The sequence below is a fragment of the Anas platyrhynchos genome, chromosome 4 (genome assembly GCF_047663525.1).
Source record: "Anas platyrhynchos isolate ZD024472 breed Pekin duck chromosome 4, IASCAAS_PekinDuck_T2T, whole genome shotgun sequence".
NCBI classification, from domain to species: Eukaryota; Metazoa; Chordata; class Aves; order Anseriformes; family Anatidae; genus Anas; species Anas platyrhynchos.
In genome coordinates, this window is record NC_092590.1 from 44,566,817 (window position 1) to 44,582,629 (window position 15,813).

The following is a 15,813-nucleotide window of genomic DNA, read 5'->3' on the forward strand; positions in this document are numbered from 1 at the left end:
TGTCATTTAGGAAAAGAGGGCCATGCTGCCTGCAGCTCGGATTTTCCCAGTACTGGAGAGTGAAAAATCCCTCTTCTGCCTCCATGATGTTAGGACAGGACAGATTATGATGTAACCTGGAATGTGTTAGAGTCTAACTTGTTTACTTTAGAAACCAGAAATTTAACAAGAAATATTCAGAACCATCAATACCATAAGTCCCCTGAAATGCTAAGAAACCTATTTTTTCCCCCCTTGAAACTTTCAATTTTTATTAGCCACCCCCATTTTTAACATTTTGAGCTAGGCATATAAATCACCATGGGCCAGATTCTAAGATGATTTTTCTTACCCATTTGTATGGGAATTGCAGCTTAGTTTAATACAGATTTGTGATGTGACTGTTGAAGTGCTGGTCAGAATGAGTGAAAGTGCATCAGAAATGCAAATTTTACAGTAACTGCTGTACAAATGACCTTCTGCAATTGTTTTACAGCATAGTTCAATAGTCCATTTCTGTATTTTCCTTTTATCATAGGAATCTACTTGTTTAGCTGCTGTCTTCTCATCTGTGTGTGCAACTTTAAACACAAAACTCACTGGAACATGAACAATTAGTGCAAATGGGAACTTTTCTCAAAAGATATAAAGCTGGATGAATTCTTTGCACAGATTCAATCCTCAAAGAGTTTGTTTATTTATTTATTTATTTATTTTTGTAAAATCAGATGTATTTAAACAAAAATAAGAGTAATTGAATATTTGTGGTATCTACTGTTTAGCGGATAACATACCAGTTTTTATAGATTAGTTTAATAGTGTTCAATAACAGATAGAAAATGGGAAGCTTAAAGTGATATATTGTAGTCTGTGGTAAAGTTTAGCTCTTTGCCTGGATCTTCAACACACTTGAACATGATCACTTTTCAGGACTTAGCACTTCTATGGTTTGTGGCGTTTCTCTGGCTGATTATGGGGTAGCAGTTTGCCTCAGGCAAAATACATTGTATTCTTGATGGAAAAAAATGAGAATTTATTTGCATTTGTTATATCAAAAATTGTTCCAGATGAATGCACAAGCTTAGCATACCTTTAAAACAAATCAAGCTGAACTGATTGTATAAGTTGTCAGTGATGAGTAACAGCTCTCTGGTGGTGCTCAGTTGGTTGGGACTTTTGCAGTATAACAGAGGGCCTGGAGAAGCATTTTCCATTGTGCAAGTTGTGAAGACCTGAAGGAAAAGACTCTGCAGAAGTAATAACCAAAACATGCAGAGAGGTATCTAGAAAGTAAGATGGAGGCAAAACAGGGACTTATATAGCTCAGAAACTTGGCAAAATTATGCAGCAGTCCCTCCGTGTACATAAGCTTTAGTCTGTGTACAAGGTTGTTTACACCATGTAATGCTCCTTTAAGCCATGCCCACCAGGTCAGGTGAATTCCCCTGTTGTGGCCAGCTGATGGAAGGCTGCTATCTCAATGCATTGATTTCTTGCCAAAATAAATCATACTGTGTTAATTTAAAGATTACTGGTAGGCAAAACACTTCTGTCTGTGCCATCCATCTGATGATAAATGGTCTGAAAAAATAAACATATATGATTGTGAGTAGGCGGCTTGCAGCCTGAAATCCTGCAGCCTGGGAGGGTTGTGGGTTCTGCTGGTGCTAAATGCAGGGGGCAGTGGAAGAGAGCTGGAGTTAGAGACATTTCTGCAAGTAAGCTCTCCCCATTGAACAGAATCAAATGTAAAGTGTTTTGATTTAGCTCTCCACACAATGAGTAATGAATAATAAAATTTGCTTTTTATTTTTTTCCAAAAATGGAATGAGGTAAAAAATACTTTTCAGATTTATTTTGGTATAGATATGTTCATTATACATCTATTGTTAGCTCTATGTCCTTGATTGTATTATTGTGAAAGATCCTAAAACAACAGCATTATGTATAGCTCATAGAAAAGATATACAGATTGTTAAAAGGAAAGCATGAAATGCAAATGTTTAGCAGTGCTCCCATTACTCCTTATTCTGGTTAAGTTAAAGCTGAAGGATTTCCTTAAAAACCCAACTCCCTGACAGCCCTCAAGTGTGCAGTCTTGATTAGCACCTCTAACTCTTCCTCCCTACGGCTGTTCTGCTGCCAGGAAGTTTAGACCCCTACTTTGAGCTGCTGTGGGGTCCAGCACAGGTTCTGGGATATCTTATCTACAAACCTTGAAAGGTACAGTTAGTTTATATGTCCTTTTCAGCTATTTGAGAAATGAAATCTTGTCGTAACAGGTGGAGCAATTACTTGCACTTAAGCTGTGTAAAACAGGAGGAGGAGCAACAGGACAGAGAATATGCTGTAACAAGTATTTAAAATGCAGAACTTGTGAAATTTTGTATATTTTGTTTGTTTGCTACCTATATTCTGTTATTTCTTTGAGTGTTCTGCACAAACCAGAGATTAGAAAGTGTGAACATGCTGGAAGTGAAGGGAAGCATAATATTGGAAAGACATTTAAAACTGGGATAAAATATTGTTTAATGTTTATAGTAAATGTGTGGGAAGCTAAATATTTTTGTATATAGTATGTTGATGTATTTTACAACACTGCATATAAACTATGGGAATGTCATTGAAACTATGCTGACATAGGCCAGCTGAGTAGCTTGCCTATGCTTTCCCATCTCTTATATCATAAATAAAAAAATGCAACTCTTACTGAACTCAACCCCTAACTTGCAAGGGGTTGTATCTTTTGCTGGTTTCTGTGGGAGTTTTACAGACGGAGAATGTAGGGTCAAGCCCATTTTAAGAAAAAAAAAAAAAGGCAGAATTGCAGAAGAGAAAATAGCTACATAGGTGCTGTGAGTAGGTGTAGGTGGTCTGTGCTAACTGCTCTTTTATTTAAAAAAAAAAAAAAAGCAACAAAAATAAATATAAACTTATTTTCCCATATAAATAATTTGGGAAAGAAACTTAATCATCCTTCATATACATTTGTGAGGTCTTACAGTGTGCTTGTATCGGATGAAAGTTTTCCTGAAGAGTGATTTGAGCAAATTCTGATAATAAAGGTTTTGGTATTAGAATTGTGGTGTGAGGGGGTTTGGAAAAGGAAGTAGAAGACTATTCAGTGTATCTCAGATACTGGAGGGAATGGCAACCATGTGTGTGTATGGATCTGGTCCCTGCATTCCCTCCTCCCAATACCACACAGATAAATCATTTTGAGGTGAAGTGCCAGGTACATGACATAAGCTTTGGGAAGAATTAAATGTTGTACTCAATGGTAAGGAAGACTGAAAGTCTTTCATGAACCTCTGGCAAGTGCCATCTTTAGCAGTGATTTCTAAACTAACAACACTCTAAACTCTCCCTGTCTCATGTAAAAATAAATAAATGCAGGCTTTACTGTTCTACAGCAAATAATTGCTAGTAGTGTTATGTTCTGACAAACACCCACTGCAGACACAACAGAAAGCAGTGTAAGAAAGCAGTTTTGGCATCCTAAACAGAAATTGTCTCAGCATCGGATTACTGCTTTGCAAATGAGCAACATATTCTTTTCTTCTTTTTCCTGTGGTCTTGTGGTCTAATATTAATACATTTTCAAATGGAAATTCAGTGAATTAGATCATTTTTCCTCTGTCTGTATCCCTTGGGATATCCAACCTATGTTGCTTGTTTTAATTAAATTACCACATTTTCCATATGATTAAATGCCTGAATAATGAAGACTTATGGGAGTCAATTTTAATGCACCATACATGAATATGAGCAATGAGGGGAAACATATGATTTTACTCTAAGTCAAATCTTTTAGTAGCAAATGTTTCACCTCATCTCTTTTCAGATCAAATGCAAGTCGCAGAACAGTAAAATATAAAATGCAGTATCAGATAGTGCTATTCAATGAGTGGGAGCAAATATTCTCTGAAGGATATTTTTGGCTAATGGGAGAAAACCAGAAAAGGGTGTAGTGTATTCTGGGGACAAGCCAGGCAAGCATTTTCAAAGTTATGGTATAGTATACATTGGGTTTGGGGGCAAGGGCCACTAACCATATAGTTAGGTATGTCTTGGAGCAATTTTAAAGTGACTCAGTGTCTTTTTTATTTCATTTAGGGTTGCCTGGGGTTTAAATCAGGACAGGATTTGGCTCAGCATGGACAGGTACTGGGTATCTAATCTAAAAAACATGCCAGTGATTTTTAAGCACTGAGTGGTAAATGCAGGCAAGAAATCAGGAGCTTCAAGTGGGGAAAAATGTATTTTAAGTCTACTTCATTTTAGTTGCAGGAAATAAAGTACTGCAAGTTTTTTGCTAGGTAAGTTGTTTCACTGTATTAGGCTTGGTAGGAAGAGAGTGTTATGTGAGAGGATGGAAGTGGCATAGACACTCAGCACTGCATGAGGAGAAACTTACTAGCATTGTAGAAATAGTTGGGTATAACTGAAGAATGGCTTTCTGTGCTGACCTTCAAGCACTTAAATACATGGCTTTATTAAATTTTAAAGGCTGATAAGAAACTGTAAACTGTTTTATGAGGAAATCCAACTGTGAAAGGAGAGAATAATGTCTGTCATATTGCCTGTAGTGACCCTCTCAGTCTCTACTCCTTGAAAAAGCATTATGTATTCTAGGTAATGTCCTGCTTTGTTTCCAGTTGGTGACCCCCCAGTCTACAGAATCATCTTTTGGTATTTTCCCCTGCAGGGCTGACCTCATAGTTTGCATCAGGTAACTTCATCTCAGTTCTAGCATTGGAGTGTCAGGCTATTAGACTCTTTCCTCCTCTTTCATACTAACTTAACAAACTGATAATTCTTTCAAGTTTTGAGTCATTAAGAAATTCTTGTATTAACAGACTGATAAAAGACATTGTGGAATGTCATTATTCAGTGTCATCGAATGTCATTCAATGTGGAATCTCAGACCTTTAGAAATTTCATTTTCACTTTCTGTTCAAACCAAGATTATCAGTACAACTAAATAGCATCTCCACTTCAGCTGTTTTTTTATGTGCTTTTAAATTTCAGAAACCTGCCATAGTTTTCAATTAAGGGCTTATTCATGAGATGCTCTCACTACCTGGAGGATTGATTAGCTTGCCAAAGAAAGCTCTGCCTGACTTTGCCTCCTTTCATTAGGTCCATGCTGCATTTGATGAAATTTTTCACTTTTTTGTTTTGCATGTATTAAATTTTTTATTATTATTATTTTAAATCTTGAATTCTGTTGAAGCAAAGCTTGTGTGTCTATAGGTGTCTCTGGTTTATTTTTTTCTGTTCTTTTTAATGATAGCCACTCCACTAGTCACTTCCAGGTGTTATTTCACTGCTACTGTGTGGTTTTACTGGCATATTAGATCTAAAACTTTTTCAATTTCTTCAGTCTTTGAAGGAGTTGAAGGCAGCAGAGAGATTAAGAAGTGGCTAAAAGAACAGGGGATAAGGAAATGCTGTATTGCTTTTCAAATCTGAGAGGAATTATTGATTCAGAGTCTGGGACAAATTTCCTTTGCTAAGATAGGAAGGAAAAAATCAATGATAAACAGACACCAGCAGACTGAAAGCATTTAAATGATTTTCCCGAAAGATTGCCCCATATCTTTATTTTACTTCCCTGTGGTGGTTCTTTGAGACACACAAGACTTGCTGAAGTTGTTTTTCAACAGAGGATGCATAACATCTCTTTGAACATTGGTGATGCAGGGTAAAATACTTTTTGTTCTGGTATGACATATCCTGAGAGTCTTGCTTTGTACTGTGATACATGTCTTCAGGAAAGGTAGCTTGTTTTCTCCTCCTAGATTAGTTTGTGGTATTTTCTTCATGTTAACCCTTTACAAAATCATTCACACTCCTGCAATGGGGTGAGTCTCCACTGTTGTAATACTGTCTTAAAATTAAGTTCTGCAGAGAACTGTATTACTATGATGTGGTGAGGTGGGGTAGGAAAGGACCTTTTTCATTTTTCTGCTCTCCATTTGTTATTAGCAGGTTTGTTGGATCAGTCACCCTCCTTTACTTGCTCTTGTTCTCTTTCCATACAGCTCACACTTTCCTTCCCACAATCTGTCATCCTACTTTCCTACCAAACAGAAAAGAACCATTTGTTATAACTTTAAAAATAAATGTTAAACAACCAGAAGTAAAGAAAGTTAACAGACGGCCAAATAGTTTTCACTGATGATCTTTCCTGATCTTTGTCCCACTGCATAAATAAGGGAATAACTAAACTACCACCACATTCAGAGATGAGCAAAATGCATATGTGAATGTTTATTAGCTTTCTACTTCAGAGATTTATTTCCCTACTTGTTCAAATATTTTGAGAAACGTACTGCAGCCCTTAAACACAAAAAGCATACATTTCATATACCGTTCTAGTTCCTACTCTTCTATGGATGAAATCAAGGGTATTCTGGCCTTGAAGCACCAGCATTTCCAGCCTGACCTCTGGATGCTTGCTGAGCAGCAATGAAAGAACTTTGAGGAAAAACAAGTGTGTTTCACAGATGCGGTTAATAAAAAGATATTTCTGTCCCCCAGGTTTCTGCATCTCCACAAAACATAACTGCCAATTTCAAAACTAAGCTTTAAATATCCCATCAATAGATAGGCTGGGAGTGAGAAGTTATAGGTGATTATGTTAATCAGGGAGGACATCATGGAAGAGCTGATCATAGAAGATAACGGGTTTAAGTCATTCCCAGGTGATTCAGTTTGATTTTGGTGTGAAGATTCACCAAAACAGATCAATAATTAAGTAAGATAAAGACTTTTTGGTTGGTTTCAATTGGTTGAAAATTCCAGGGATGCAAAAGCCAATAGCAAGTACTTTGGGGAGGGCACCACTGTTAGACTGATGTATAAACATTTCAATAAAGGTATTAGAAAAAGTAACTAGTGACTCCACAGGAAGTTAACAAAGGGATTAATGAGCATGGAAAAGTCAAAACTTTGGTGCTGGGTAGATTTATTAATGGGATGTTATAAAACTACTGCCTGCTGTAGTAGGATCTCTCTGAAAATCTCTTACATGATGTGGTTGTAGAAAGGGTAAACAGCATCCTAAGTTATGACAAGTGGTGTTTTCAGTAGAAATATGAAGTAGTTTTAACCCCCCAAGTATGTAAGTCTGACTTGCAGCAGTGTGTGCAGTTAGTACAATTCTAGTTACCTTTGTCTGTTAATTAAAGGACATGTGGTCAAGGAGAATTTTAGGGGAAATGGCAAGTCAGTTTTGAATATAGGGCTTGATTCATTTGCCATAGCAACCCCACAAAGGCTGAAAGCAAGTATGACTTCTTGGTATTGAATCTAATTTTTTTTTTTTTCTATAAGATGACCGGTTATTTTGTCCGTGAATAAATTCAGGTTAGGAATTAGAGGATTTGAAATCATTATAGAGAGACTTTTCAGTCAAAACAATTAGTTGTAGTCTAGGCTGTGTATGCTTAATTTGAGTTGTGTGAGATTGCTTAGACTGGACTTGATGACCCAAGTCATAGGACAAGGTGAGGTCTTCTGTGGTTAAGGATTTTTGATGTAGCTTCAGAGTGATGTTACCAGCATGTCTACTCTATCTCCTGATTCATTTCAGTATTTTGCTGTGTTTATATTTGTATCTTCAATGACTCATTGGTTTTTGTTTTGTTCAATGAGTTATTTTTCAACATATTGGATGGAGGAGGTGTAGGGATTACCACATGTGATGGTTGCCAGGGATTACCTCCCAAGACATGAATGGACTGCCAAAAATGTAGGTACTTCAGGAGCATAGTCATCATTAGTATGCCTCTTTTCCTAAACAAAGGGTTCAGTCTTGACCCTTCAGTGTAAACAACCAGAAGAACTGTAATTTGTTACTATAGAAAAAGCTCTATCCTACAAACATTTACCCTCAATAATAAACTGTTGCAGAGATGAAATAGTAGCGTAAACATATAAGGTAAATTGACATCAGGCTTCTGAAATTCCCACCAGCAAAATATTTTGATATGAGTAAATGTCTGATATTCTGAACTTAATTCTCTTAGCACTTGTGACTGAAGAGACTACCAGCATAGCTAGTCACTGAGGTGGGAAGGTCTTTATCAAAACTTAAACTAGAAATTTCAGTAAAGTGGCTTTTTCCTGGAGAGGAGGGTCTTTCACTGTTTATCTATATGATGCACATCCAGAATAACTCTGCTGATGTCAGTAGGGTGTTTAACAGAAGAAAGATTGCTAATTGGGTGTTTACAGATATGTAAATGTTATACCTGTAAGGCCTGAATATTTCAAACAATGTGCATTGCTTTCCCTGATTCAAAAGCCTGACAATTGCTACCGAGGGACTAGAATAATGCTTTTAGAGAAGGTTTTCTAAGCAGAGAAAATGAAACAAACAAGAACAACCTTTACACAATCTGTCCAAATACATCAAAATCAAAGAGAAGAGGTCTCCTGAGCTCTCTGTTAAATTCCCTGTGCTTCACCAGTGGGATTTATAGAACTGCAGTAACATGGGGAGAAGAACATAAGCATGAGCTGCTTTGCCTCGGGCAGACCTACTTAATTCAACCCTGTCTCACACTGTGCTCTGACATTTTGCTTTTCTGGCCTAGGTTATGTGGAGCTGGAGTCTTGAGCTTGCAGTTTATACTGATGCTTAAAAATCTGCAGAAATGTTTGTTTAAACATGAAAAATGTGGGCGGTGGTGTAAAAATAGATATTTTGGGGGATGTTATTTCTGATTTTAAAGGAATGCTACTGGTAGACATTTGCTCTGAATAGAGGAACTTACATTTCTGAACTTACTCTGATCTGAATTTACTCTGAATAAGGTCTGAATTTAGAGGGCTTGATATTTGAATGTGATCTGAGTAGTCCATAATGGGGGAAATTTGATGTGGCTGGCTATTTACTTGAGGTATTTGCCACTTTTGAGCAAACAAAGAACACAATACCAAGATTTCCTGTGGCCTTGATTCAGTTTGGACTCTCATTTAGATCTGGGATCCAGTTTCATCTTTGGCTCCATTTTTAGAATTTTGTTCTTAAAACGTGTGTCTTTACATGTCTTCAGTCTTTGCTGTAAAGTGACCTTATTAGGTCTGGTATTTATTTAATGCTGGTTGTCTTCTTTTTGGTGTTTTCATACTTATTTTTATTTTTATTTTTTTGAAAATGGTGATAGAATTTATGTTGTATTTTCTAAGTCACTTTGCAGAGCAAATCCTGGAACATGTGAATTGGAGAGGCTGTGTATTGAAATGTGAACTTTGTCAATTTATGCTATTTGTCATCTGCATTTTTCTTACACCCTCTCCCCCCCCCCCCCCCACTTACTTAGAAACAACTACTGCATTACAGAAAATTACACTAGCTTCATTCCACAAAGTTGTGTGCAGATTTGTTCATGTAACCTTAAATGAGTATTTTGTGTGTGCTTGGCATTAAAAGTGTGTGTCAGCGTTTAAAAATTCAGGGCAAAAATAGCTAAACACAAGACAGGAGTGTTGAAACTCTCAGGTAGGGGGAAAACTAAATTAGTACTGTGGAATTCAGTGCAAATAAAAGGCTTAAAATTGTTATTCTCAAGTATGTGTGCAACTTAGTACTCTAAAATAAATGTTTTCAGGTGTTCTGAATTTGCTCAACACGCTAAATTTACCTGTTGAGTAAGGAATAATGGAAAGAGGTAAATGCTATGTTAACTCTCAGCACAAGATTTTTGAAATAGTCTCTTGGTATGTTAGAGCTGTTGAAAATGATACACGTGGATTCATTTTAACATACCTTTTCAATATATTTTAGCTGAAATGGCTGAGTGCAATGTTTTTTCAAGTGTAGGAAATTCTTGGTTTAGAGACCTTTTTATCACTGCAGTCTCTGAGAAGAAAACACCTCAGTCAAGTGTCAAAATGTGGTTTAATACATATCTTGCTCTGAAAGTCACTGTCTTCTGAGTGAAGGTTATGCATATTTCATAGAGTTGTATTATTCACAAAGCAATCTGTGAATGAGGCTGTTGCATTAATATTGCTTGGGGAAACTGGGCTCAAACACATGGTTTATTTTCTGCTTTTGCTCTGTACTTTGAGTAAATCTATTGAAGTAGCTTCTTCAAAGGAGCAGCAAGTATTGAAATCTTGGGGGATTTTGGCATCTAATTCCTTCTTAAAAATCTTACTCTCTGCACCCTTGCTGCAGTGTTTCTTTCATCCCTGAAGGGATATATCACAAGGATGCTTGCAGTATAATTGATTACAGTATGAACAAAGCATTGAGGCATTCGAATAGCAGTGGTACTGCTTGCCTCTGAGAAATGCTGCCAGAAAACTAGCTTTCAGTAAGATATTTGTGGAGAAGAGCCAAAGAGAAAAAAATGTTGCTATGTGAATATATTGATATATTAGAATTTGGCATGAATTTGGACAAATAAAAAACAACTGAAGTGAAGGGGCTATATCAAAAGGGAAAAGGACCGGGGACTAAGGGAGACAATGGTTTAAAAACCCTAGACCCTGTGCCCACCTCCCTGCTGCCGCAGCTTAGCAGAAAAGATATTTCAAGTAGCTGAGAACATGAAAATTGAAAGACTGGCTTTGAATGAGAGGGAAATAGAGCAACCGTTTTGCTGGCTGCACATCTCTTTAGGCTACAATGCGATGATGGGATTGGGCTGTTCTTTCAAATATGGCTAAGAGCTGTTCAGCAGCTGAGGGGTAAGGCCTTCCAGCTGAGGCACAGGATGCCAGTCTCTCTTATTTACAGCTAAGCCTTCTCTAGAGGGCCTAAGCATTCTTTCCTGAATCGTGGAACAAGACTGATCCCATTTTGTATCTCAGTCAGGGCCTTTAAAATAGGTGGAACAAAGTTTTGTGTTTAGTTATGGTAAGGAAATAACGTGCCAAAATAATTTTGGCATGTGATTTTGCTAGGATGATAGAGAAAGATTGTTGCTATTTCTATTAGGAAGACTTGCCTATATAAGTCTTGGGAAAGACAGGATGTTTTTAAATGTCAGAGGGAACCAGAACAGATAAAACTCCCCAACAATTGCTATTAAATACACTGCACTGAAGTATGCTATTCTAAATGAATTGGTTTGCCATTGAAACAGGATCTGGGAATAACTGTGGGATGTCATTCTGGAAAGCATCATTGGAGAGCTCTATGATAGAGGAAGTTCTCTCTTAAGGAAGAAAAACAAAACAAAAAAAATAACAAACAGAAAACTACAAAAGATCAAGCAGTGTTTAATGGTTAGGGGTGAAGAATGAAATATATCGTTCCTATAAGGTGCTCACATCTAATTCCTGCTTTTGTTGTTGTTGCTGGAGATTGAATCAGTGGTAGTTAAAGGCTGTTTTCCAATAATGTTAATGGAGTCATACAATTTAAATTGCATTCCTGAATTCTGTAGCAGATTTTATGATTTCTAGGAATTGGGGCTGTAAGCCTGTTCCATGCTTAGATGGAGAATGCCAAAGTTAAATTATACTTGTTAAACGTGCAGCGTCTGAGTGAGGGAATTCCTGAAAACCTATATGGCTGCTTTTTTTTTTTTTTTTTGAGAAGTTTATGTAATTTATTTTTATTAGTTGATTTTATTTATTTTTTATTTTTTGATCTTCTGAGAGCACTGCTTCAGGTTTGGATGTCACCTTTCCCTCCAGGGACTCCTCCTGGAAATCGCACTATGTGAAAGCAGATTAGTGCCTGGCAGTAATTCAGGGTCAGGGATTCAGATTATAGAATGGCTCAGGTTGGAAGGGACCTTAACGATTATGTGCACGTATATGCCATCTGGTTGGAAAGGCTTTCAGAATGTCAAATGAAGACTTTGTCTGACCTAAAGCACATGCTTTTTGACTGAAATAACAAAAATGATGAGTATTCATGCACATAACCAATGTATTGGGATGGCACCCAACTTTTATTGCTAGGTGTATACCCAGTACCTAGACATAAAGGGAGCCAATGGCATGTGCTTCAGTATGTTTGTTGCATCTGTGAGTCATCACTGATTTTAGTGATCATCTTACAGCAGCCTTTGTTAGTATATATGTGTAAGAAGTGTACTGGCAACAAAGGGAGATTTAATTATGCATATATTTATTTTATTTTCACTCTTTTTTTATTTTATTTATTTTTTTTTAATTGGGAACTTGAGTGAAGAGAATTATTGAAAAAGAATTTTAGGGCTTCAGTTGCAGAATTTCTGTGGTGCTGTACCTCGTCAATAATCGGACAGAGGCAGAATAATGTGATATTGGCAGAGCTGGATACATATATCCTCTCTTGTAACTCCTTTTTTGTTGTTGATAAAGGCTCTTGTTGCCTGTGCACTGAAACCTTTCCTCTAGAAGAATCACAGGCCTCATTTTTTGAGAGCTTAGCTGAGTATTTCTGAGGTTTCAGGCTTTTCTCCTCTTTGAGATATTGGCACTATAAATGAGGCTCATCCTTCCCCTTTTAAAACAAAGAAATAGGGCAAAGGGTCTCCAATTATAGAGATGGCTTTGTCACAATTCCCCTACTTCAAATATGTTTAGCTTGCCCCTTTTTTTTCTTCAGATCAAGGGCCATAATGTCAACAAGTAATTTCTTCATTTTCCACATCAGCTTTACTTCAAGGTTTTGTCTTTTGTTTTTATATGAATTTTCAGTATGGTGCAGAATCATGTTTTTTTTTTTTTTTTCCTGCATGTTTCTCTTTGAAAATCTGTAACAAAAATATTTCCAGAGCTGCCTTTTCATTTAGCTTGTTGAAACTAATAAAGTTTGAAGATACATGCTTAGGAAAAAAACTCAAGCCTTTCTTCTGTTGTGTGAAGATTTGTTTTTGTTTGTCCAAAATTGATTATTTTTACGATCTCTGAATTTAAAGGAAAATATGCAGAACCATAGTTTGCTTTGATTTTTGGAAGATCAAACAATGCAACATGGACCTCTATAAACAGCAAAGGCTAAATTCTTCCAGAACCACGCAGAATCTCCATTGAAGTCAGAAAACTGTTCACCTGGCTGTGAGTTTAGTTTGTCAGATATCATCCCTGTTATTGTGCGCATCTGGTGTCTGAATGAAAGAGCAACTCCATTTGGTTCTAAGAGACTGTGATCCTAATTACAGGCTGATTATCTGACACTCAATGGACACTCAATGTAAATCTATTACACCCATACCTATTGCAGTTCCATCAAGTCTAAAGCTCAAGTCATCAAAATGAAAATAAGGTAACTGTTACCTTTGGGAATTAGAAGAGAAAATCAGAGATGACCTTTTGGCTGTCTTTTGATCATTTCCATGATATTTTCCAGCTGAACTTGTTTGAAAGTCATGTGAACAATCAATATATCAGGATGAACACAGGACATTGGCACAAAACTATGCTAGGTACTTCACAGAAGAAAATTAGATTGAATGCCAACTCTGCTGTTTTTCTGGTGCTTCAGTTTCACTGCCAGTTGGCCCTGCAGCATTGCTTCTCCATCCCATGCTGTGCAAATTCCTGCCCCCCAGCTGGAAGGAAGGCTGTACTACTTCCTTCTCCCATAACAGCATCTTTGCTAAGCCTTACAGCACTTTGGAGAAGATTGGCTTTTTCTCTCATCTTGAATTTAAATAATGTGAAATCCAGTTTTTTTAGTCTTGATTTTTACCTATATGCAAGAACCATATATAATACACACGGAGAAAAACAGTAATACAAACCTGACAGAGTCTAAGTTGCATTTCACGTCAGTTCCATGATGGCACCATAACAAATAATCTAGAAAGGCCTAACAGATTTTATTTTTACGTATGAGGATTTGTATGTGTAGTTGTGGAAACCACTGGGACAGCATTTTTATTCAAGTTCTCATCCAGTGACAGGAAAGATACTGCAGTACAGTTCCCACATGCACTCTTGACAATAATAGATCTGGAACAATTGTGTCTTGGTCACTGGATCCCTCCACCAGTCAGTTCTCTTCCCTGATGAATTTGGTGTGTGGCTGGTCCTGCCTGCCCATTGTTCTGGTGGAGCTCCCACAGCTGTAGTATCTACATTGCCCATTCTGCATACTCTCCCTTCATGGTACTTTGTACTTTCCAGGCATTTTGGCTGAGACACCAAACATGATAAAAAGAAAAATATGAGCCTTTACACATAAGCCAGCTCTGCTTCTTACGAGCTACAAAATGTGCCGCTTGTACTATTTGTTTTCTCCTTAACTTTGGTGTTAAGGCTCTGCCTTTGATGACTCGATACTAGTAAGTTGATGTAGTGCAAAGCTGTGATGAAGATTTTGATACACGTCTGTTAGCTGCTGTTACTGGGAACAATGTAGAACATCTTCGCTGCCAGTGAAATGCAAGTCCAATGCCTGTTCCTCACTGCAGACTCACTTTCCATATTCCTTGTCTGCGCGCGTGCAGTTTGGGCTCTGGCTGAGTATTGTTAAGCCAGGGTGGATTCAGTCTCTTGAGCACCAGGTCCAGATGAATTGATAATGGTACTGTTTACCAACAGGTATCTTAAGCTTGCCTTTTTCTGAGCATGGTTTGGAGGCATTAAACCAGAGCTACAAACAAGGCTTTTGATTACTGGCATGGACAGGAAGCATGAAGAGGCTAGTAATGTGCCTGGGTCTGCTTTTCAGTGATCTATGGGGATGTAGCTATTAGGTCCTTCGTCATGTGGAAAGTGGCTTTGAACGTGACATGGAGCCTGAAGTGTAGCTTGCAGGCCTCATGAAGCCTCTGTTGTGGTCTATCAAGGAATTTTTTAACCATGGTTTTCTTTAACAGGATAACTGGTCTTTGGAAGACCAAGGAGAGCCTTTACTGGGGTAGGAGTGTGTGTGCAGTAAGGGAGTATGAGAACGCTCAAGCCCTTGTAGCTGAGACACCTTTGGAGCCATACGTTACATATCATGCCAGCTCTCATTCATCTGTTACTGCAGAAAATGCCCTAAGGGATGGGAGAGGAAATGTTATCTCCAGTGCACATCAGCCCTGGAGGACAAGGGGTTAGAAAGCTTCCTGTCTCACTTAGCACCACCTGTGTGTGGGCTGGGCTGGCCTTGGGCTGAAGAGTGCTTCTGCAGAGCCTGGAGTTGCACACCAACTGAGCTGTGCAGGTGCAGTGGTGGGAAGGGCGAAGAGGGGGACACCGTGCATTTCCCAAATAGCTGTGAGAGCCAGTGGGAGGCACTATGTCCCGCTGCTGGGCTGTTGAGCCCAAAGGATAATCTCTGAGCAGAGCTGGATGCTGAACTGGAATAATGAGATAACAGAAAATGAAGTGGTTTGGGGAAAATATTACTGGAAAATGCTGGTTAGATCATCTAATTCATCAGCCTTTCAAAGCAGGATTGTTCTCAAATGTATTTTCTGGTGCCTTGTCCAGTTTTATTTTAAAGTCTATTAAAATGTTCAAACTCCTAAATACTGTACTTCAGTTTGGAGTGAATATATCCTGCATGATCTTAGTGACACTGCTACATAATTTAGATTTCTTTCCATGCTATTAATAAATTTAGACAAAGACCAGATGCAAGCAAGCTGTAGCTGAACTCAAGAATCTGTGAAAGCTGGGCTAACCTCTTTAACAGCATAACATATGGCTGCTACATTACCACAGCCACTTTTTTCTTTTGCTAAAGCTAAGCAATTTATTGAAAGCATGAGGAAAAAACGAAGAACAGTAATAATGCCTGACCTTTGATATGGAATCTTCTCCTTTGACAATTGTACCATTTACTATGAATTGATGGAAATATACATCCAACCTACTGTTAAAGTTTTATAGTCTGCATTTTTTTTTGTTTCTCTTAGTATCTCATTTTTTCTTTCTTTT

General features: G+C 37.7%; 1 long non-coding RNA gene across 1 annotated transcript in view; it reads left to right on the plus strand.

Annotated features, from left to right (window-relative positions):
• The first annotated feature begins 2,057 nt into the window (after positions 1 to 2,057).
• The window catches only part of LOC110351974 (uncharacterized), a 221,914-nt gene continuing 208,158 nt past the window's right edge, over positions 2,058 to 15,813 (plus strand). Inside the window, exon 1 of the long non-coding RNA XR_011809124.1 lies at positions 2,058 to 2,202. This is a non-coding gene — a long non-coding RNA (uncharacterized lncRNA). The remainder of the gene's footprint in view (positions 2,203 to 15,813) is intronic.